Below are 24,036 nucleotides of genomic sequence, written 5' to 3' on the forward strand. Positions count from 1 at the left end.
CTGACCAAATACAGCAGGCTGATGTTGAAGATGATAATTTTGTATGGCCTGCGAATGATGTTATAAATATCCAAATGGCCCTTTGCAAAAAAAAAAAAAAAAGAAAAAGAAAAGGTTCTCCACCCCTAATCTAAACAAATTAGCTTGATGGGTTTGTTTTTAAGTGATGAAGATCAGGAAAAGAAAAGAATGCATCTCTTTCCAAATTCTGCCACGCGCAGAATCCACACAAAAAGATTTGTGGTCACATATATTTTAAGCACTTGTAGTTAGATGACTACTTTCCCAGGGCAAGTCATCACCAAGATGAATGGGCCTGAAGCTCTCCGCACGGCTGGCTCTCCACGAACATGTGCCGGGGCAGAACTGTGCCGGCGCGCCCTGCTCGCCTCGCCACGGCTCTAGATTCCCTGTGCTTTGGCCAACATAGAATTCCAACCAAGGAGCCAGCTACCATGACGCAAGAGGAGAGGGTGATGATGTAACAGCGCAGGCACACTCCTGAGCAAGTGCCTCAAGAGCTGCACTCCCTGATTCAAGTCAGCATCAATGGTTATCGGACTAATACCTGAGGTCAGGCTTGGGTTACTCCTTTTCCATCCCAGCACCTTCAGAAAGCACTTAGGAGTCCAAGTGGCACCCAGAACGGCCACATGCTTCCCCTTGGGGTGGGCGGCAGTCAAGGGGAGCGTGGAATCTCCCTCGAACGTAGATTTTGGCAGCTAGTGTGTCTTAAGACAAAAGGCAGAAACTCTTGATTGTGAGAAACAATATCTTCCCTGAAGATTAAGACACCATTACTGGAGTGTTAACGTTCAACCCATCTTCCACTCATCACTAGATGCCTCTTCTAAGAGCTCAGGAAGACAACAATGCGGCTCAGTTTTTATCTCTGCTCCCTGAAACTTGAGGATGAAAATCCACAAACTGAAAACTAGCTGGCCAATGAAGTCACGTAACCAAAGTTTCTCCAACTCCAAAACACGGGGTCATGGAGAGGTCAAGTTCTCCCACGTCAGGACTCCCTGCCTCTCAGTGTCTCCTCTTTGGGGTAAGGATCTGAGTGCTGGCAGGTGTTGTGTTATGTTGAAGAGGCTAACACAACACTGCAGAGCGCAGTTGTTGAAGTGAACTGAACCAACAGAAAGCCTTATTGAAAAACCAAATCTAAACGGACACTGGCAGGACCCGGATGTGACTCCCAGCTCTGTCACCTGCTGACTGACCCTGAACCAACACCCCACCTCCTTACTTCCCCCATGTATGAAATGGGATAACATTCCAAGGATGTCACAGCATTGCTCTGAGGATCAAATCAGATTGTATGCAACAAGTGCTTTGGACGCCTGAAAAGGCACTGCAGGTTATCAGTCGCACAGAGGAGCCAAGCGCCTCACCCATCGCTTGCATAAACATGTGATTTTTCTCCAGACACCCAGCAACAGGGCCTGAGGGAGAAATGGGAGTAGAAACTCGAACCCCACACTGGCGTCAGTAGCCGATCACCTGAAAAGAGAAATCTTCTCTAGGGAAGATAAGGGAAATCACCTATCATCTAATTAAAGCAGGTAGGCGAGCACAAGTTCAAAGGCAGGGCAGCCCGGCTCAGCCTGCTGCTCCTGGGCGCCCGACAAGAACGGGCAAATGGGGCTTAGTGTGCCTTTGCTGTGGGAACGGGCATCCTCCAGCCGGAAGGACCAACCGAGTGGAAAGGAGAACGAAGGGGAAGAGGAGCAGAGCCACCCCTCATCCCTACATTTACCTCCCAGTTGTACCCTAACCCAGCTGCCCACGCCCACCAGACTGCTGTGGCCCAGGGCCCCCAGACACGCACCCGGAGTGGTCTCTGTGCCTTTATCTTGCTGGGCACAAGTCAGCACACTGCCCTGAGTCCCAGTGTGGGAGGGTGTGACGTCATCCATCTCCAGCGTCATCTGTGTGATTAACTATCGTCTTTGGGCCCTCGCTCTGTGTTGGAAGTTGTTAGAAGCGCCAGACATATAATGACGTACAGGGTGTCCCAAAAAATGTACACACACTTTTGAATGATTATAAAGTCAGTGTTTATTAACGTACAGTTCATTTTCAAAATGTGAAAGAATCTATAAAAATGAGTAATTTTTTTGTCAATGCCTGTTTTCAAACTGATGACCATTCTGGTCCAGGCACTGCTGATAACTCAAAGCAATGGAATCACAAGCATCAAGAATCATTTCGCTCAGTGTTTGTGTGCCCTCAACTCATCGATTGTGTTGCTGGTTTTATCTTTTATATATCCCCACTTAAAAAAAAAAAAAGTCTAGTAGCACTTTAGGATAAATTTTCTTTGTTCAAAGCTTAGTCTGGCTTCACCCATTATTTCAAATCAGTTAAACCTGAAAAGGAGTAAAAATTAAATGAGTTATCAACTGTTAAAGTGTGTGTACATTTGGGGGGGGGGGGGGGAAAACACCCTGTATTTCATTTTTACCACAACCCTATAAGGTGGAAACTATCCTCATCCCCGAGGCACAAGAGCTATAGAGGGTAGAGCTAGAATATGAACCCAGGCAGCAGGATGGGAAAAAAGCCTACAACCTAACCACTCATCACCGCTCCTGAACACAGTGCATGGCCCTTAATCTTTTCTTTATGCCAGGGGAATTTCCCAAGTCCCTGTCAAAGGCACTTGGTCTGGGGAACAAAAACCTAAACTAAGACAGCATCCCCTAATTCTTACACAATCTAGTCCATTCCTCTTTCACGTCTTTGTTCAATCCTCAGCTATTCCCAGAAGCCCTGGCTGCCCTCACAGCCCCCTCCCCACTCCATGAACCCCCGGCTGCTCAGAAATCCACTACATCACCTGGCACACGATCCTATATATGCTCCGAAACTGTGTTCTACAAGCGCTTACCCACCTGGATAGAAAACAAAACAGCTCCGGAGACAGAACCGTATCTTTACTTCCTTAGGTTTCCACGCTCTGCCCTGGCTCTATACCATAGAGTAGAATGTTTGTTCCACCAGCAGCCACTCTGTAAGAGGTACTGACCTCTTGAGCCCAGCTCAAGGCCTGGGCAGGTTGCTGATCACCTATTGCCAAGTCCTTAAATTTGCTGATCACTATACTTCATGCCATCCCTCTCTGAATTTTTAACCCTCTCATTCTTTTCATTTTCAATTTAATCATGCTAAATGTTCTTAAATAAACCTCGCCCTACTAACCCAGGCAAATCGAAACTCAGGGCTGTGCAAACATGCCTCGGGCAACCTGGGCATGTGCCCTTGACCAGAATCGAACCTGGAACCCTTCAGTCCGCAGGCCGACTCTCTTCTTTTTCTGTCTCTTATATTTTGTACAATTCTCTTGTTCTTGCTTTTGTTTTTTTGCTTTTCTACTAGTCTACCTTCCATGACCATAAACGGAACTCAAGTTTGTTTCTTATCATTTGATCTGTTTACTAAATTGCTCAGGACACTTAGTAAATTGGTATCCATCATCCATTCCAGCTTCCTCCCCACAAGCATTTCTGTCTTGCAGGAACTGGAAAGTTGAGGAGTCTTTTTTCAGACTCCCTTGCAGCTACCCTGTTTCCCCGAAAATAAGACAGTGTCTTATATTAACTTTTGCTCCCAAAGATGCGCTAGGTCTTATTTTCAGGAGATGTCCTATTTTTCCATGAAGAAGAATACGGTACACATTGATTGTTAAATGAAAATAAAGGAAATTTATTACCTGTATACGGTACGGTAGTACGGTATAGTTGTCAATACAAACCAGACAAACTGTGAATCCTACAGAATCAAGAATTTACTCATTTATTCAATGACAATCATGTCATCATCTTCTGGAACATCATCATAACAATCCAATTCCTGAATTTCCTGGTGAATTTCTTGTGACTCCATTTCTTTCAGAAATCAGTGGACCAAATCTCTCATGTTTAGCAATAGCATTCTGAGACAGAGCCTAGGGGGGCCTTATTTTCGGGGGATGCCTTATATTTCACTCAGAAGGAAACCTGTAAGTAGGTCTTATTTTCGGAGGATGTCTTATTTTCGGAGAAACACGGTAGGTATGAAAGGCAAAGTAATGGATTCTGTGCTTCTGTGGTTTGCTCTGGCAGCACAGCCAGGGAGGCGTTTGGCTATCCCATGGCAGTATCTTGTGCCTCAACTGGCTTCTCACGGAGAAACGATTTTGCTGGAGAGGATTGTGGCAAGACAGCGCCAACAAATGGCGCTTCCTGACCCAGCAGTGTGGCGTCAGCTCCTTGATTTGCTAGGTGGCTTTCAGATGTCAGAAGAGACCGAAGCTTCCTGGAGTCCCAGCTCTGTTGTGTGGCTCTGAGAACTGTTTCTGAGGGCATAACCTAAAGGTCTTTCTAGATCACCTAATGATTTCTGTAAGCATTTTCATGCTCTCCAACAAATTCCTTTCTGCTTAAACTAGATAGGAGTGGGTTCAGCTTTCTGCAACTGAATCCAGACCAAAACTTGGCTGCCGTTCTTGTTCTTAAAAGTAGATCAACATCTTCACTTCAAAAGAAAGACACAAACCAGAACCCTGAAATTTCAGTTTCGTTTCTGATTAGCTGACTGACCTGGGACAAGGCACTCACTAATGATTATTGGGCCTCAGTTTTCTCATCTGTAAAATGAGAGGCTATGACCAGATGATCTCGGAGATTCCTAATATGTCTAACATTCGGTGATTCTAAATCTCATGAGAGCAGTGGCTTTCAAATCATCCTCTGGAATACCAGGGCTCCAACCAAGAAACTCAGGTTTCAACCTGGGGTTGAACATTTCCCTCTGGAGAAAGGGTCGGTCCACAGTGGAGGGGCAGGTGAAGAACACTCCTGGTAGTTTCTTCTGGAAAGGGAGAAACTATTGGACTCTGTGTTGTTTATATATTTTACAACAGAAAGTACCCATTGATTTTTCATATAATTAAATAAATAAATAACAGGCCTGCTGGCTGTCAAATAGCATTTTATCTGAATGTACTATTCTCCAACTTCCATCCTACCCCCTCCCCCCCCCCAAAAAAAAATAGATCAGTATATTAACCATGATTATCTCTGTACAGGGACATTTATTTTCATTTTTATGGTTTTGAACATTTCCCAAGTTAATTTTAGTGTGTTTAGTGACCCCGTGAGTAAAAGCTACACTAAAGAGTCAACCTTCTGCTCTCCCCCTTCCCACATCTGTGCCGGCGGCTTCATGAACCGGTTATGCTGAAAGCTCTGACTCAGTGGAAAGCTATTTCCATCCTCAACCTTGGATAAATGTTAGCCAAGGATGATAGACAGGTGGGTAGGTCAGCCTGTTAAGATAAGTAGGTAAGTAAACAAACCCTAAAGAGAGAGCTATGCCAAACTGCACTGGGAAAAAAGGGAAGTTTAAAGAATAAATTTAGTCCAAGCTGAGCCAAATAACACCGGTCTTTTAAACAATAAGCCTTACCCTGCGGCACAAATAAAACTTTTTACCATAAACACGTGACTTTTTTTAAATTAAGATCATTCTTTCAAACAGACTTCTGGTGAGGGAATAAAGTAGTACCAACCTCCTTACAGAATCAATTAAGATCAAAATATATTTTATAAGGATTTTTATATGAGTAAGTATACATTATGGATATTTGTAAAGATTATACACATATTATATATATAATTTCACAAATATATATTTTATTTATATATATATATATATATATATATATATATATATATATATATCACCGCCTTTAAAATGCCTGCAGCTTTTAACCCTGAAAAGCCCACCTTCCAGGCATATGTAGTAAGAAGGAAATTGAAAATGTTGATGAGAGGTCACATACAAGCATGTTCCCCGCAATGTTATTTATAATTCTAACAAATCATTAACAAGCTAGCTATTCAACAATAGACTTTGGTAAAATATAGTTATAAGCCCCAATAATATCATGTAGACAGCGAAAACCATGCCATAAAAAATAATAAATTACAAGGGGGAAATAATTCAAAATGTATTATAAAATCAGCTTAGTAAATAGTGTGTGTGTGTGTGTGTGTTGCCACACCTAAAAAAAGGTTGGAAGAAAATATACCAGAATGTTAACCATGGTCATCTATCTCCAAATGGTAGGTAATCTATCTCTAAATGGTAAAACAGAGTTAGGGAGATTTTTACTTAGTTCTTGTGCTTTTTCACAATTTCCCCAAGTTTTTGTAGCTGGAGGAGTAGGGCAGGAGCAGTAATAGGTGTTCTAAAGGACCAAACTGTCCAAATCTCTACTTTCCATAAAGGTCCAGGTTGGAGCCAAAGCGTTTTTTATCACAAACCAATCTCGTAACTCTAACCCATCAATGTTTGTGGCTGGGGTAGTGTCTCAGCATTTTTAATTGATTAATTTTAATCAGAAGCATTGGAAATAAGACTATTTTATGGAGCTGCCGTTTACATTTATCTCCCTTATTAAGGCCCATTTAGCAAATTAACAAGAAAACAACAATACTCAGGGAAGTCACTGCATCCACTAGTAAGTGTCATGTATAAAATAACTACGGGATTCTCACAAGGGTCAAATGAGATTGTTTTGTACAGAGTTCTGGAAAAAATAAAATGCTATACAAGTGATAGTGAAATATTACTACTATTCTTAAAGTCCAGCTGTTTTGTGACTTCAATGCAGGGTTTCTTAATCATTAGTGAGGTCATATCCATGCACCAAGGGATCATGGCTCCCGACTCCATTGTGCAAAGAAAGCTCCTGTGATTGTGGTAACAAACACCTCTCTGGGTTAAGGGTCCCTGACATTCCCCATGTGACCCAGGACCTCAGATAAGTTAGAAATACAGCTCGGAGAGGCAAAATCGATGAAGCATGTTGCTGATGAGTTTTATCTAAAATCCAAGTTTTTAATCTATAATCAAACCACGTCTATCGGGGTCTCTGTCTACTTGAACCAAAGCTGAACAGAAACATCTTGTGGTCACCTGGCCATCCCAGAGTAGCCCAGAGGTCTCGGTGCGGAGCAGATTATTTTGGGGCTAACTTCTGACAACAGCCACCCCACCCCTCCAGGACCTAGGTTATCTCTGGACAGAAAGAATACCAGAGGGCAATGGAGGTGGCAGGTGAAACATCAGCCTCAGGTCAAACCCTGGAAGCTGAAGGGACTCTTAAAGGGCCCTGTCTCCCCAACAGACTCTATCCAACCCCCTCCTGATGCAAAGGGCCCTTTCCCACAATGTGTCTGAATCTGTGAGGCCTCCAAAATATTTAACATACTTTGATTAAACATTTTTAAAAAGGAAGCAGCCTAAGACCTTGAGCACGGAGGCAGGCCTGAGCAGGAAAAGGCACAGGAATTCACCTTCTGAAGGGAGGAGGCTTTCACCACTACCCAAAAGGATGGCTTGAAATTAACTCGCTTGGTTAATCATTCAAACCCATGGGCTGGGCAAGTTTTAACGTTTCAATGTTGGTTTACAATTAACCCAGCAACAAGAGTTTTAAGGTGTTTGATTTTTAATTAGTCTATTGATTTACCAATCCGGTTAACAATACTTTATTCCTGTGCCCTTTATTCTGTCTTCCATCTTTATTAAGAAAGAGTGATGGTTGCTCTGGCTCTTCTCTCCTCTGGACAACCCCAGATGATGGCCCCTCCCCTCCCCTCCCGAGGGGCACAGGATCTGACGGTAAAAACAGAAGACAGGAAGCCTGCACACCTGGATTCTGTGAGGCCTTGAGCAAATTAAGGTAACCTGTCTGTGCTCTGTTTCTTCACCTGTAAAGTGGGATACAGCACCTGCTCACAGTGACCATTTAATAAGATGACTCACGAAAATCTTCAGATAAATGCCTGGCTCAGACTAAGCACCTGAAACCTGGGCCCCTCTTCTCTTCCTCGGTGGTTCAGAAGCTGTCTAAATCGTTCATCTGCACCTTTCCACGTCTTACAAAACCAAGAGAACTGAAAAGGTGGTAGGCCCATGTAATACCTTCTAAGAACAAAACCAGAATGAACTCTTTATCAATAGGAGGGTCCTTTTCATAAGTAGATTTAGCCATATCTACTTAAAAAAAATATCTGTCCTGACCTAGCCAGTTTGGCTCAGCATAGGCCTGGGGACTGAAGGGTCCCAGGTTCAATTCTGGTCAAGGCCACATGCCCAGGTTGTGGGCTTGATCCCCAGTAGGGGGCGTGCAGAAGTCGGCCAATCAATGATTCTCTCCCATCATTGATGTTTCTATTTCTCCCTCTCCCTTCATTCTCTGAAATAAATAAAAATATTACTAAATAAATAAATAAATGGCTGTTTGTCTTCTGCTGAATTATTAAAAAAAAAAAAAAAAAAAATCTGTCCAACATGCTTCCTTTCTAGGGAAATGGGCTCAGAGACAGCAAATCCCTTCTCAAGGTCACACTGCTCACCAGCAAACAGGTCTTGGGATGCATGACCCCTGAACTGACCTCCCCTCTTAAGCTCCGTCCTCATCTGTTTCCCGGACATAGGCTGAGGGTGAGGTGAGGAGGAAATGCACGTGTCGCGTGATCTGCTGCAATTCTGTGACGGAGCCAACAGCGTGGCATGGCCTAGGCTTGCTGCAGAAACAATTGTGATGTCAGTCTCAAGCAAATAACTAAAACTGGCACAGAGTGCCCGGTCATTCCCACCACCAAAAGCCAATCAACAGATCAAAAGCAAGCCTGTAACTTGCTGCATCCACACTTCTATAAAGCTCACCACGTAATTCTGAGATGCAGCCTCGTTTGGAAATCACGGTTAGAGAAAACCCCGTGGGGAGGGCAGTCTGGACTTGCTGCCCCACATGTTGGTGAGAAAAGGCCTCACGGTTTCCTTCAGAGAGATGCTGCTCCTTCTTTCTAGAATGTGTTCCCCTTCTTTGTCTACATATAGACGTCTATAGGAAAACCCCTATTCATCCTTCAAAACCCAAGTAAGAAAACTCCTCTTGAAAGCCTTCCCTGACAATCTTCTCCCAAGTTCACCCACCAGCTCCTTCCATCTATCCCTACAACTGTGCTACTTCAGTGCTAGTACACCATTTCAATTTGCCATTCACCTACATAGAATATTAATACTAATTCTGTGATTCTCAAACCTTGAGGTATCATGGCACCCTTATATTCTTAAAAGCCAAGCAACACCCAGAAACTTTTGTTTATGTGTGTTTTATCTATCAATGCTTATTATATTATAAATTAAAACTGAGACATTTTTAAATGGGAGGGGGGGAGATAACTATTAATCATTAGAACAATGACACTGACATAGAACATGAAGTCTTTGGAAAATTCCACTGTCGGTTCACATGAAAGGATGAGAGTAAAAAAGGTAAATGAATTCTTGGAGTGGTTACATTAAAACAACAACAACAAAAAATAACATTTTGGTATCACAGACTCCTTGAAAGGGTCCCAGGGATGCCAGGACGTCCCCAAACCAAAATTTGAGAACCACCGTTCTAGTTCATTCATTTGCATGCCTGTGTTTTCTTATCCTGGAAGCTGTTTGAGGGCAGGGTCTGCGTCTCACGACTCTGTTCCTGAAGCCCAAACTGGAGAACTGCCTCGGACCTCTCCCTTCCTAAGGCCCAGGAACCCCAGCAAACTAACTGTGGCTCCGCCTCATTGGAGAGTTACTGTATGTTCCAGCTCCCACTGGGGCTCAGCTGGAAGGGGATGGTCTGACAGGGGTGTTGGGGGAGGGTGGGGAGCCTCCAGGCACTGGCCTATCCATGGGGAACCCGGCCCTCTCCCAGGGTGAGCTTCTCTGCAGATAAGCACTCTCTCCATTTATTTACAAAAGGCTGCTGGCTCCCTGGGGGATGCGGGACACCTTCAGGCAGAAATTTAAAACCCTAAAATCTTTTGATTTGCTTTCCACAGACACCCCTTAACCAGCCCCCCAGGTTGCAGGAGGAGAATGAGGCGGCACTGAGGCGGGGCCTGTTCTGGGCCAGGTGCGGGAGGCCACCGAACCCAAGGCTTCTTTCTCCAAGGCCCCATGCTCTCAGCAAGGCAACCAGCACCGTGACCAGTCCTCCTCGGAATGGCCCTATGCAAATGCCCCGAGCCATGTCTGTTCCATCCCTCTTGCTCTTCCAGCCACTCCCCACCTCCCTCCACTCCACACAGGGAGTATTTCCCACCAGCCACCAGTTTCTCATTTCCTCTCCTCATACAACTTTTTTTTTAAAAAAAATCACGATTCAGGAAAACACGCCCACACCTCTTGCTCACGGAGCGTGAAGCCATCCCCCTGGGCATGGCTGTGCCTCTGCTCTACCACTGAGGGCGGAGAAGGAAACGCCTTTTCATACCAAAATGCTGCCTCATGCTCACCCTACAAGGCCCCTACCTGGGTGCGCGTTTGCAAGTCTAATGTGGATATCACTATTTGCGCGCTGGAGCTCGGGAAAACAAGCCAAGAGCTCAGAGGATCCAAGGCAAACTCAGTCTGACAGCCACAGCCCCGCCGCCTGCCAAGTCGGATTGACTAGTTGGATATATTTAGATGTGGGGGAGGCGGGGGCTCACGCACTGTTGTGCCACTGAACTCCAGAACACTCTGTTGGTAACGACAGACTAGCAAGTAAACAGCCAACAGTCATTCGACTACATCATCTGGCATCCCAGGCACAGAACCCTCGCCTCCGCCTCAGATTTCAAAAGCCACCCACGCTATCCTGGTGTTTAAAAAAAAAAAAAAAAAAAAAGGCAATTAAAAAGAGTTCTGCAGCAGCAATCCCCACAATTATTCTCCGGAAATAAACAAACAAACAAGTAAATATGATCTGTTCCTCGGCTCTCCTCCGCCCCCACCCCTGCCTTCCTGGTTGAGGACAATCAGAATACTAAGCAAGAGCAGGGTAAGCCTCGCATACTAGGCTTCGGTTGCCGAGGTTCTTTTAAACCTGGCCCTCCTCACCATCGCTGCTGCATGTATGGAAATCAAAGGTAGCAGGCTTGCTCTTATTTGTTTCTTCAGAGAGATGGGAACACTGAGAGTAATGGGCTGGTCACAGTTATTCGTTACGGACCCCTTCACCAGAGAGCTCATCTTTAGGGGAAGGGAGAGGAGCAGAGAAGGGCCCAGGTGGGGAACCAGGCTCCAGCACAGAGGCCAACCCTACCGGAAGGTGGGGACCTCAGGCAAATGGACTTATGCCCTGCTGGTCTCAGTTTACCGACTACAAAGTCAGGGAAATAATACCTAATCACTGGGGAGGACCCAGTCATTCATTCCATAAACATTTACAGAGATTCTGCTCTGTGCCAGGCACTGTGGGAGATGCTGAGATGTAAAATTTAAAGTTGGGAGAGGGGCTGCAGGAAGCTCGGACCACCACAAGAACCACCGTAAGTACTCAATGCCCGGGGGCTATTCTGCCTCGAGGACCCTCCCTTGCTGGTCTCCAGCCTGTCTCACACTGCCTCCTCCTTCACATGGCCTTCGTTTGGCGCTTCTAGTACACTGAGCTTTTGAGCAGGCCATTCCCCTCTCTGCCCGGAAGGCTCTTTCCATCCCTCCTGACCCAACTCCATTCATGCTAAGTCAGTCCTGGATGCCTCCCAACAGGGTGCCCTTGTACCGCGCTCTCTGTCACCCTCCGCTCTTCCCCCAGCGCACTTACCCCGAGTTACACTGATACCTTTATTTGTGGGATTGTTTTAGTGTCCCTCTCCCGTAATTTCCTGTAAGCTCCATGCAGGCACAAGTGTCTTCTTTCACCTCTGAATTTCCCCTTAGCACCTAGAAAAGCACTTGTGGGTACCTAACCAGTGCCCATCTGTCGGTAGGATGGATGGATGGATGAAATAAGCACTTAATGGAGGTAGCCCAGATATCCTCAACAGCCTCTTCTCCACCTCTGGACACATAATTCCATGGAATTAGTCCCCAGGTATACAAAACTACTCCGCCTCTATTTTTTTTTTCCACCTGCAACATGAAGTTCTAGAAAATGTTCAAAACCTTGGGGTTTTTGTTTGTTCGTTCGTTCGTTTTTAAATTAAGTCTCAACACAGGATACATTTCTCTCAACATGAATGGATCTTTAAAGACAGTACATTTTTTTATGAAGTAAAAATAAATTACGTATCTACTGTTAATAAACAGGAAGTGCCACAAGGTCGTGAAAACAGAGGTTCTTTCTTTTTTTATTTTTAAGAATAAGTAAATCGAGACTCTTGGGGGAAATGCTGTGCTGTAAAGGATAAAAGCCAGCAATACTAAAAGGGAGTAAAGATAGGTAGGTAGGTAGGTAGGTAAATAGGTAGATAGGTAGGTAGGTGAGAGATAGATAGATAGACAGACAGCCTGCCCAGGCATCTCTGAGCAACACATCCAGGTTAGTGGACCAGAAAGGTTACACAGACCCCCAAGAAATCCTATAGTTTCTGTTATTAGGACGAGATTCAATCCTTGGGAGCTTTGGGATCACAATGAAAGGAGCCGGAGGCCTCTCACACCAGATATTCAAGACCCCATCCTGCTGTTGCTGGGGCCTGGTGTAGGTTCTGCTTGCAGGGGTGAGGGAAGCGACCGTTATTGTATGGGTGGAAAACGGCTTAAATGCAAGGCCATTAGAGAAACAGAGCCTTAATTTATCAATTAGACGCCATCTGTGGATTGTGTTCCTTGAAATAATTGTTGAATCTGACAATGCACTGCAGCTTTACAAAGTTTCTGCCATCCTTGATGCCGTTTAATTAAATTTCTGCACTTAACTTTGATTGCGCTGAAAGCGCTGATGCCTTCCACAGATTGAGTTCCTCGGCCACCTGCTGTGAGGGAGCCAAGCCTTTCCAGAGCAGGGAAATATGTATTTTTCTTTTATTTTTGAGCCTCACCTTTTCTCGGTGTTCACCCAAAGGGAACCAAGTCTCCTGTTGCAAGAGGGGCCCGCATCTCCAAACCTCGCCCGCAGAGCCGTCCCCCCACGCCACCTACACAAGGTCTTTCTGTTCTTTTATTGTGTCTCACGGAGAGAGTTAACAAAACAGAATCCCAGACGGTTATCAAATGCAGAGGAGTGGCTTAAAATAGAACACACAATAACTGTCACAGAAAGCAACCGGGAGCACAGGCTCCAGGGGGAGGGGCTTCTGCTCCTGGAGGGAAAATTCGCCTCAGCCCAGGGTTGGACCCCACACCGGGAGGAGGCCTGGGACAAGGGATCCACCTTAGCTGGTTAACCTTGATCGATGAGCCCGGGGAATGCTGTATTTTAAAGCACATCTGGAGGGCAGTTTCTCACCAGCCCGGTCTGAGAGAGACAACCCCATCCACACAGGGCTTTCCATCGGCCTTCATTTATTCATTCTGTGCGTGTGTGATAAAAATATGCAAATCACCTTCTTATGTTCTGTCTCTGTAGATTTGACTACCCTAGGAACCTCAAATAAGAGGAATCACACAATATTTCTCCTCTTGTGACTGGCTTATTTCATTTAGCATAATGTCTCTGAGGCTCATCCATGTTGTAGCACGGGTCAGAATTTCCCTCCTTTTTTTAAGGCTGAGTAATACTCCTTTACACGGATACCCATTGTGTTTATCCATTCATCCATCAATGGACATTTGGGTTGTTTCCACCTCCTGGCTATTGTGAGTAATGCTGCTACAAACACTGGTGTATAAATGTCTGTACAAGTCCTTGCTTTCCATTCTTCTGGGGATACGACCAGATGTGGAACTGCTGGATCATATAGTAATTCTATGTTTAATTTTTCTAGGAACCACCATACTGTTTCCATCACAGCTGCACCATTTTACATCTCTACCAGCCATGCACAAGGGCGCCATTTCTAAATAGAAACTTTATCATTATAATTCATGCACTTGGGTTGAACGTTGCCCCCTCCAGATTTGTTTTAAAATGCTTTTTTTTATTTTTTATTTTTTTATTTATTTCATTGATGAAGAAAGAGGGAGAGTGAGAAAGATAGAAACATCCATGATAAGGGTATCATTGATCGGCTGCCTCCTGCATGTCCCACACTGGGGATTAAGCCTGGAACCCAGGCATGTGCCCTGATCAGGAATCAGACCATGACCTCCTGGTTCATAGATGGATGCTCAACCACTGAGCCATACCTGCTGGGCCCCCCTCTGGATTTTTTTTTAAATACAAATATTCTATGAGCGGTGTTACATAAAGGCAGACACTGTAGTATGGATTTCTTTCAAGTAGGAAATATCAGAGGGGTGGCACATAAAAAAAGAAAAGAATGAGGGAAAGGCCAGGGTAACAGGTGTGAAAAATGAACTTGGCACATTGTTTCCCTCTATAACCGCATGGCTCCTCTAACTCAAAACCTTAAGTTCAAAAGATTTATGGACTAGAGCTTCAGAACTATAAAATAAAATTCTCGGGAAATGCAGTTGCAACAGGCGATGGATCATTACAACAGCCACTTATGCAAGCCATAAACTCGCAGGGCACACAGAATCGGGTCAGATATTAATTTCCACAGCAGGCCGGGTAACGAGAGATGCACTACTTCGCCATCTCCCCTTCCAGAGCAGACGGCGAGCATTCATCTCAAGAGAGCCAAAGGACCCTCAGTGTAGGGGTGGAGCCCGCAGTCAGTTCCCCCAAACACAAGCAAAGACTACCCATACCCCACACTGGTACAGAGCAACATGAAAATAGAAACCTAATGTTAATTCAAATGTCTGGTCACAACTCTACAAAAGACAATTTGGTTTCCAAATTCATTCTCTGACTACTGAAAGGCAACCTTATGTTGTTTACAAACATCCTTCCTCCCCTGGGTTCCACGGGCCATCCACATGGTGCCACGGGCCATCCACACGACTCCATGGACCATCCACACAACTCCATGGGCCATCCACATGGTGCCATGAGCCATCACATGGTTCCACAGGCCATCCACACAGATCCACGGCTCAGATAGAGTTAAGGGTCCACTCAGTTCCAAAAGGGAAAGTCAGGATCACGCTCACCAAGGTATACCCACTTTCGACAGCCAAATATCCCAACAACAAAGATCAATTCTGGCTTTTCCAAGGGTGCTCCGATTTTACTTAATTTTCAGGAAAGATCATCTATGGACTATATAAGGAGGTGGCACTGCACTGTTCCACCTGCATCAAGTGGACTATATACTTCCAGAAATCAACTGACAAAGGGGAGGGATCTTAGGTCAGATCATGCGCTCCAATTTGGGGTTCAGAAAGTTGTTTCACTTGCATCAGTGCAACTGAGCTCCCTTCAGAAGGGAAGAATGTGGGAGCTGCTCCAGACCTCCCCCCACAGTTAATCTCCCACTTGTTAGGGGCCGTAGCAAATTTTATGGACAAGTTATAACCGCCAGAATTAAGCAGTTCACACAAAAATCGCATCTTCGCCTTCACTGCGTGGCACCCTCGTACCCTGTAATTAGCCTCTGCCGATGACTATTAATTGAGTCCTATTGAGGGATGAGGGGTCAATCATCTCACCAAATGGAGAAGAGAGGAGACACTTTGTCTTGGCCTCTAGTTTTGTCTTAAGTTAACTTTTAATAGGGAACAAAATGTTATATTTGCTTTTCTTGTATTCTAAAATTTCTCTTCTGTGAAAACAATATGATATTTTAAAAATATCAGAGAACTGAGAAACCAGAGAGGACTCACACCACGGGCACAAAGCTTGGTTCTAACATTTTCTCTTCATGGGTTTGCACGCACATCCGGAAACAGCACCGACCCGAGTACTACTAGATTAAACTAGCTGGGGCGTGTGGCCCCCGCGGGCGGGAAAGGGACAAGGGGCCAGTCCCCTCTGCCACTCAGAGCCCCAGGACAGGTGCTCCTCTCCATGACCCCCAAGCCACCTCCTGCTCGGCCCTTGTTATTCTCCTCACTGAGGCCAACCCCAGCAAATGAGAGACCCTCTACCACTGGGAGTCCCAGCCTGTGATGGCATCCAGCTCCTTCCCTGAGTCCTGAACTTCGGTCTAAGGAAGGCCCAGGACCAGCTCCATGTGACTTCCTGCCCTGGCCGGTTTAGCTAGGTGGTTAGAACATCAGCCCGAGGACAGAATGGTCATGGGTTCGATTCTGGTCGTACCCCAGCCTAGGGTCCAACCAATCGATGTGTCTCTCTCACATTGATGTTTCTCTCTCTCCCTTCTTTCCACTCTCTCTTTCCTCTGGTGAGGATTAACAACAACAACAAAAAAGAAAGTCCACCTCCTCACTGTGATTGAGGTCAAAGAACTTCCTGAAAAACACCATCTATGGCAGTTCTTTGGTCCTAAGCCCTGCAACACCCCAAGGGGATTTCCTAAGAGATAAGATGGAAGGCCAGGCTGCCTGAGTTACCTGCGAGGAGGTTCACAGAATAACCCAAGTCACAAATAAAAGTCCTGAATGACATCACTTGGGGTGGGGAGCTTAGCATAGGGGTGACGGGCTAAGGCAGTGACTGGAAGAACATTAATAAAGGTATTGAAAACTATATTCGGTGCAAAAGATAGCAGAGTAAGTCAACTATAGAAGAAATGGCATCAGGTGTCGTCCAGGGCCCAGCAGGGCTTCGGTACTACAACAGGGATTTCCCAGAGACGGGGCCTTGTAGCTTAGGGTGTGACTGGCTGACCACAGCCATGCAAAGGCAGATACAACTCCCCTTGTCATCCATTAATATTAATAACTAGAGGCCTGGTGCACAAATTCATGCACTGGTGGGATCTGGCTGGCCTACCCAGATTGGGGCCCATCGGGCTAGGCCAGCTGCGGGGAGGGGTTGTGGATGGTTGGCTGGCCGATCGGGGATGGGGCCAGCCAGCCAACTGCCCACAGCCCCTCCCTACCTGCTGACCCCTTCCCCTGGTCAAACTCCTAGTTGAATTCCCGATAGAGGGAACAATTTGCGTAGTTGCCTTTTATTATATAGGATGCCACTACCAACTTTTCTTGAGGGCTCACTCACTCAACCCCAGGGAGGGGAACAGTATTGGGAGGGCCATTCTACAGATGAAGAAACTGAGGCTCGAGCAGGTAAGTCCCTGTCCAGAATTACAAAAGCTGGCTGCTGAGTTTGGAGCCCTTGTCTTTCTGACTTCAAGGCCCAGGTACTTAATGATCAGCTCATTTTATTTCCTTTGCAACTGGATTCCAAATAACATGAAAATACCCACCGTGAGTCAGAACAAAAATTTGCTTTTGACTAGAAGGCTCTCAGCAGTGCCAGCTCAGGGCTTCCGGGTACTGCAAAGGATGGGTAAGAAGCAAAACCTTTTCTCCAAGAATGACAAGAAGAATGAGGGGCAGCTCTGAAGTGAAATCTCCATTCTCCTACCCAAGTTCTGACAGACAGTGAGTGACACTGAGGGACTTATATGGGTAAACTTGGTTACCCTCCACAAAACCAATCCCCATGTATTAGAATATCCCTCATAGGACCCTAGTGGCATTGTCCTTGAATTTACTGACACTCTTCTTAAGCATATTTACATTTCAGTATGTATAGCGCCCCAGGTATACAATTGTCAGCAGTACTATGAAATCCGGTCCTTCTTTAATATAAAATTATTTTCCTGAAGCCTGTACTTCTTATATTCACAAAATCACTGTATGACCTTCAGTCTTCTAACTTTTCTGGGCCCATTCATCTGCACAATGAGAGCTTTGACCTTGAATATCAAGGTCCCCTCCAAAGTCTTAACTATCAAGATCCCACAACTTATATTCACCTTATGATATACCACTTTGTTGCTGAACCCCACTCAACCTCACCTTTCCAAAAGATGCTTGTACTTAAGTAATGCCTTTCCAGGATGACTACTAGCCCATAAGACACACTTTGTGTGAATTAGTAAAAGATGGAACTAGAGATACAGCCTTGCGTGGGAGGACAATTGATCAGCCCACAATTGATCAGAAGCAGTGTTCAACGAACCACCTGAACCACCGTACACAGCAACCTTGCATCTTTCCATTGTACATTACTAGGGCCTTGCTGCTTGTCAATTCTGCCACCATTAACAACAAAAATAGCAACTAATATTCACTGATTGTATTATATGTACCAGGCACTGTAGTAACTTCTGCATTGCTTTAAATGCTACTAAATAGACATAAAAAATATTAAAACATATATGTACACTATGAAAATGATATAATTAATACCTATATACCTATCAGACAGTTTAAGAAAAACAAATTATATTTGCCTTTCCCTAATCCCACCCCCTTTTCCCTCCTTACTCAGAGTTAACCATTATCCTGAATTTTCTGTGTACTGTTCTCCTGCTTTTCTATAGGTTAGCCACTATTACTTTTGCATATTCCTGAACTTAATGTAAGAGGCATCATAGTGTAAGTATTCTTCCATGCCTACTGGTCTCTTTCAATGTTAAGTTTGTGACTCATCAGTGTAGTTGCCGGCAGCTATGGTAATGAAGCAAGTGCCACAAACCATTCAACCACAGTAATAATATGAACACTAATAGCTCCATTGTGCAGATGGGGAAACTGAGGCTTTGCGAGGCCAAATGGCTTACCCAAGGCCACATGGTTGGTTAGTGACAACTCTGCGAGTCAAACACATTGATGCAAATTAATAATGCAACCAGTATAAACCAGGCAGCCTGGCTGAGGGGGGAAGGGTGCATAAGGCAGGCCCAACCCTGCCCTGAAGGCACTTAGAGTGAGGCCTGACCCAAATGAAGATCTATCTGAATGCAAAAACTTGGTTTTTGACTCCTAGGTATTGCTACCTCTATTGCAAAAGCCCCAATCAGAACTGCATCTGAGGATTCCATGGCAGAAAGCCTTCAATGGCCAGGGTAGACCACTTCTGAATTCTGAAATGCATTCTTATTCCAACATTTAAACACACACACACACACACACACACACACACACACACACGCGCAAACTCAGAAAAACAAACACCCCTATAAGGAGAATAGCTCTACATTTCTAAAAGGCAGACTGTAGTTGATAAGACTCAAACTATAGGCTTGAGTCATTAAACAGGCTACCTCGCAAACCCTGAACCTTTAACATCACTGCAGTCTTCAGAAAAGCCAACATTAGCCCATGACCAGAACCATCCCAGAGAAAAAATGCCCAAAGGAGTCATTCTGGTTTTACAGGTACAAAATGCTATCCAGAAAAAAAAATAAAAATAAGAACCACAAAGGTTTTCTTATCTTCCCTTTGCCCTCAATATTTCACTGATGTCTTTCTTCAGGCTCAAATAGTGGCCAAGCTCTGTAATGGGGGAGCCTTGTGACCCCTTTGAAGCCCAGCCCACCGGGCTGTGGATCCCTGAAGTAGCAGCCCTCACCACAAGCTTCTTCCTGGGGGTGACACAGAAGGACTATTCCAAAAAGAAAGCAAGAAGGCACTAGCTGATCCCAGTCAGGTGATGGGGATGGGCAGGAATCCTGGCTGAGTTATCAAGTCGGCCAAGGTCAAAGGTAAGGCCAAACACAGACTCAGTCAAAAGAAACAGAGAAATGCCTTTGGCCCAACCAAAAAAATAATAATAATAATTTATTTATTAATCTGGATAGCAAGCATTTCTCCCTTGAGCCTTTTCTCTCCGTATTTACTGATCGAATCTTTTTGAATGAAAGCACCAGCTTCTTACTGGATAAAGACACACACACACACACACACACACACACAAAAGCCCCTCAACTGAAAAATCGAGTTGGGCAGGTCGTGATTTCACCTTTGAGTGAACAGGACGCGGCCACAAAGGGCTGGAAAGGGAGCTGGTGGCGCAGCTCCCACCGGCTCCGTCGTTAATAAGTAAACAGCAGCGGCCTGTGCAAAGCTCTCACGCCCTGGCAAGCGCACTGCCAGGCTGAGCGAACACAACCCGCCGCTGCCAAGGAAGCTCAGGGCCTGGGGTGAGCAGGAGAGAACGGGGGTCCCTGTGCACTGCCCAAGTCTGACTGCGGTGGCTGGATCCAGCTCTGCAGCCCAGAATGCTTAGCCAGCCCTCTCTAAGCCGCCCGCCTCCTGATGTTTTTCCCACCATTGCAGACCCTGACTCCCGTGGCCTGGGAGGGTCCTGGAGCTTAAAGCCACCCACAAGTTGTCACTCAGGAGACCAGAGTTCAGAAGTCTAAGGAGACTGTAGGAGTGCAGCCTTTGGGGTCTGGGGTTCTTGGCTGCTCTAAGAGGCAACGGACTCCTCTATCTGGGGCGAGGGGGACCTTTGTGGCAATGAACGAGGCTGTTACTAGGAGTGAGGCTGTTACTAGGAGTAACAGGGCCAGGCCTGCTTTGTTGCCTAGGGAAGGCCCGCTGGTGGGGGAAAACTCAGCTGGCAGAATGGGGGCTGGGCCACTGAATGGGGCGGGCAGCTGGCCAGGAGGTGAGCTGGTGCACAGCTCACCTGCTCCAAAATAGCCACACCAATTTGCACACGAAAAAGCAAACACAAAACCCCAGGGCGAGGACATTCAAAACTGAAAGCAGCTGCTAATCACCTGTTCCATTTTTTTCTCCCTTAAATTAGCTGCAACTAAGAATTTTCAAACTCTCAAGTACAATACACAGCTTAACATTTTCATACACCTGTAAAACCACTAAGTTAAATCCCATTACAAAAGACTCCAACTTATAAAGGAGCAGTTCAAATACAGTTCTTATCAAATACAAACAATGAAAAATGATTTAGGCAGAGAACATCAGTCACAGGAAATTAACATTTGAAAAACATTTTTTTACATAAAAATCATCTGTGTATTGAGATGGTGCACTCTGCTAAACCACAGGCCTAATTAAGGAACTAGGAGCCAAGGCATTACATAGTGATGCATTAAGCTTTGTGTTTTCTTTTTGGAGTCTTGCTGAAATCTTATCAATAGCGACTGTGTTGTCCTTTCCTCTCTAAATCTAAAATTCTGTCTATACCCCATGGTTAAGACCACTTGTGGCTGACAGAACCCATCTTCACCGGGGCCAGCATCCCCACCCAGGGACGTCTGCTTAAAAGTCCACCCAAGGCGTAAAAGCATCAAGAAGAAAAAAAATGAAGAAGCATGCCCACTGGGCAAGAAGTTAGGTGGAGGGTGTGTGGGCAGCAAGGTCCAGGATTAAAATATAACACCTTTCTCTTCCCCATCTGAGCAAAGGATTAAAAAAAAAAAACAAAAAACCAATTACTAACAGCTATCACCAAAATGGCACTTTACATCTTGCAAAGCACTTGGATATCTTAGTTGATGCACAGAGCAATTCCGTGACGTGAAGATAAGAAAACAAAGTCTCGGAAAGGTTAAACGGTGCACCAGAGGTTACGGAGCTAGTTAATAAGAGACAGGCCAGAGCCTAGAAACCAGCTGGGCCCTGCCTGCGTCATCACTTCTCAAAAGAGCATCGTCAGAACAAGAGGGGGGGTTGGGCACAGCCCTTGGAGCAAGAGAAGGATGTGGTTTGAATAATGGTAACCAAGAGACGGCATGTGGCTATTCTCCTTCGTGAGGCTGTGCTTGGAAGGCAATGACACAGGTTTCGAGTTCTCACATGCTCCCCAATAGAAAGGCCTCAGGAAAAGCAAAGCAGGGAGACAAAGGGGACAGGCTGTTGTGTCATGGACATACGTTGTTTTGTCTGCTCAGCACCTACCATTGGGGAACCAAGTCTCCCCCACTCCATGCAATCCTAATGGGACTGTCAATCAGGCACTGGTCCAAGGGCTGGGTCTGTGATCTAAGCAAGGCCAGTCAGTGAACTTACCCTGATAGTGACATGCGGGTGTTGAAAGAAAGCAGTAATATTTCCACTAGAACTGACAAGCTAATACGTGAATCCAGGATTCTGATGGCCATCTTTTCCAACTCATGGAAAACATTTATCTACAAAAGTGAAAGAGGCCAACCCATGGAGGGAAGGAGAGGAGAGACATGAGGGACAGAGACAGACATGATGACTTCATTTAGCTCCTGGAACCAACTGAGACAAAGCCAGGAAAACTTCTGGATTTCACAGTTACGTGGGCCAACATATTCCCTGTCTTCCTTGCGCTTGTTTGAGTGGGGCCGTTTGAAATCACAAGAATGCTGTCTTATGACACTGAAGACAGGGTTAAATACATTCTCACCAGACAGTGCAAGTTTTTCAGACCATCTCTATTTTCAATACAGTATTCTGTTTCGTGGCCCCATAAAACCACTCCCACTCTTGCCTTCCAAAATTTACTCCGGCCCAGCCGCTGGAGTAATCTTCAACGGTTAATCATATTACATCATTCTCTGACTGAAATCCTCCCAATGATGTCAAATCACAATCTCCTTCTCATGGACTTCAAGGTTCCTCCTATCTGGCCTCTGCCTCCCTCTTCAAATTGATCTCCCACCCCTCCCCTATCATGCCCACCCCCTCCCACCACTTGGCACAAGCCCTTTCCTGCCTCAAGGCATCCACATTTCCTGCTGCCTCACCCAAAAGTATTGGTGGCTCCCACCGTCCTTTAACTCAGATCTCTATCCAAATATCACCTCCAAGAGGTGTCCCTAAAACACCTCTCTGGCATTGTTCATGTCCCCTTACCCCACAACTTCAATCACCTCCACCGGGAATTGTATTTCATACTTACTCATGTGTTTATTGTCTCAACTGAAGTGTCAGAATGTAAGTTCTCCAAAGGCAACGACCTTAATCATGGTGTTCACTGCTGTGCCCCCTTGCCTGGCCTCTTTGCCACAATTTACTGAATAAATAAACAGCACCTCCATATTATGGCACTCACACATCTCCCAGGTCCTCAAACAAGGCCATTCCACCCCAAAACTAAGATCCCCAGAGTTATGCTGTTGACCAGGGGTTGGCAAACTACAGCCTGTGAACCTAATTCAGTCTACTGTCTACATTTATATAATCTGTAAACTAAAGATGGGTTTTACAGGTGTACATTTCTCAGTGATTTGATTATGGGAAACAAGAGCTTTGAACTAGTTTAGCAAAATGTTACCCACCTCCTCCCCCCAAAAAATTGATATCCGTTCTTCTCATTAGTAAGCCTGCATTACAAAAAAGTGTACGCAGTTATTGTTATTACACTTTGAATCATCCTGGGGGAGGAAAAAAAGCCTGAATAAAGTGCTCTCTCTCGTTATGTAAGTACTTATATAATATCCTCGATATTGCTTCTTGACCCGCAAAGCCTAAAAATATTTACTATCTGCCCTTTCATAAAATAAAAAATAAACGTTTGCCAACCCCTGTTGTAGACTATTTGTCAAGAAGGGAAAGGAGATTTAATAGGTCAGTTCAACCTCAGCACCATCCAAGATTGATTGTTAATGAGGCCCAGGGACCCAGAAAAAAACAATCCGATCAAATCTCTTAAATTCAAAGACCCTAGTTAGGAAGCAGACATTCTGGTTCAGCAAACACCCCTATTGGAGAAATGGCCCCATCACTCGGCCCACCCTCTATCCCCACCCACCTACTAAATAAATAAGGAAAGCATGTGTTTCACCGTGGAATCCAAGAGGGACTTCTCTATTTGCTCCTGACTGAGCCATGCATCAGTGCACTGAGTCTGCCATCAGCCACTTGCTCCGTGAGGTCCCCCAGGACACAAAGGTCCTTGGGACAACCCCAAGAAAACCGCACTTCAGAACCACGTCAAATCAACCAAAGACCCTCTATCCAACATGGAAGGCACAGCCCTGCTCCACCCCCCAGCTGGTCCGAGATGACTTAATAAACTGCAGCATCAGGCAAAGACTAAAACCCACCCCCATCTTGGCCAGCAAAAGTCCAATAATGGTCTGGGAAACCCAGGAGCTCAGACTCGACTTGAGTTGCCAGAATAATAAAGGAGAGAAACGCGCCCGCCCCTGGAAGACAGTGAATGGACGGGAGTTGTCTGGGCAAAGATGGGCCAGGGGGCTGTTGGTATTCAAGTCACCATTAATGATTCAACTTTCCAGAAATAAAAGGTGTCACAGTGGGAAATTCGCCATCTTGACTTTCCTTTCTGGCTTCAGCAGGATAAAGCTGCTAGGCAGAGAATCAATTAATTTTTAAGCATTTCTTTAAAAT

General features: G+C 45.3%; 1 protein-coding gene across 7 annotated transcripts in view; it reads right to left on the reverse strand.

The window, feature by feature from the left end:
* MSI2 (musashi RNA binding protein 2) overlaps positions 1–24,036 on the reverse strand; it is a 360,886-nt gene that overhangs the window by 256,165 nt on the left and 80,685 nt on the right. The window lies entirely within an intron of this gene.

This window comes from Pipistrellus hanaki, assembly GCF_964339955.1.
Source record: "Pipistrellus hanaki genome assembly, chromosome: 16".
Taxonomy (NCBI): domain Eukaryota; kingdom Metazoa; phylum Chordata; class Mammalia; order Chiroptera; family Vespertilionidae; genus Pipistrellus; species Pipistrellus hanaki.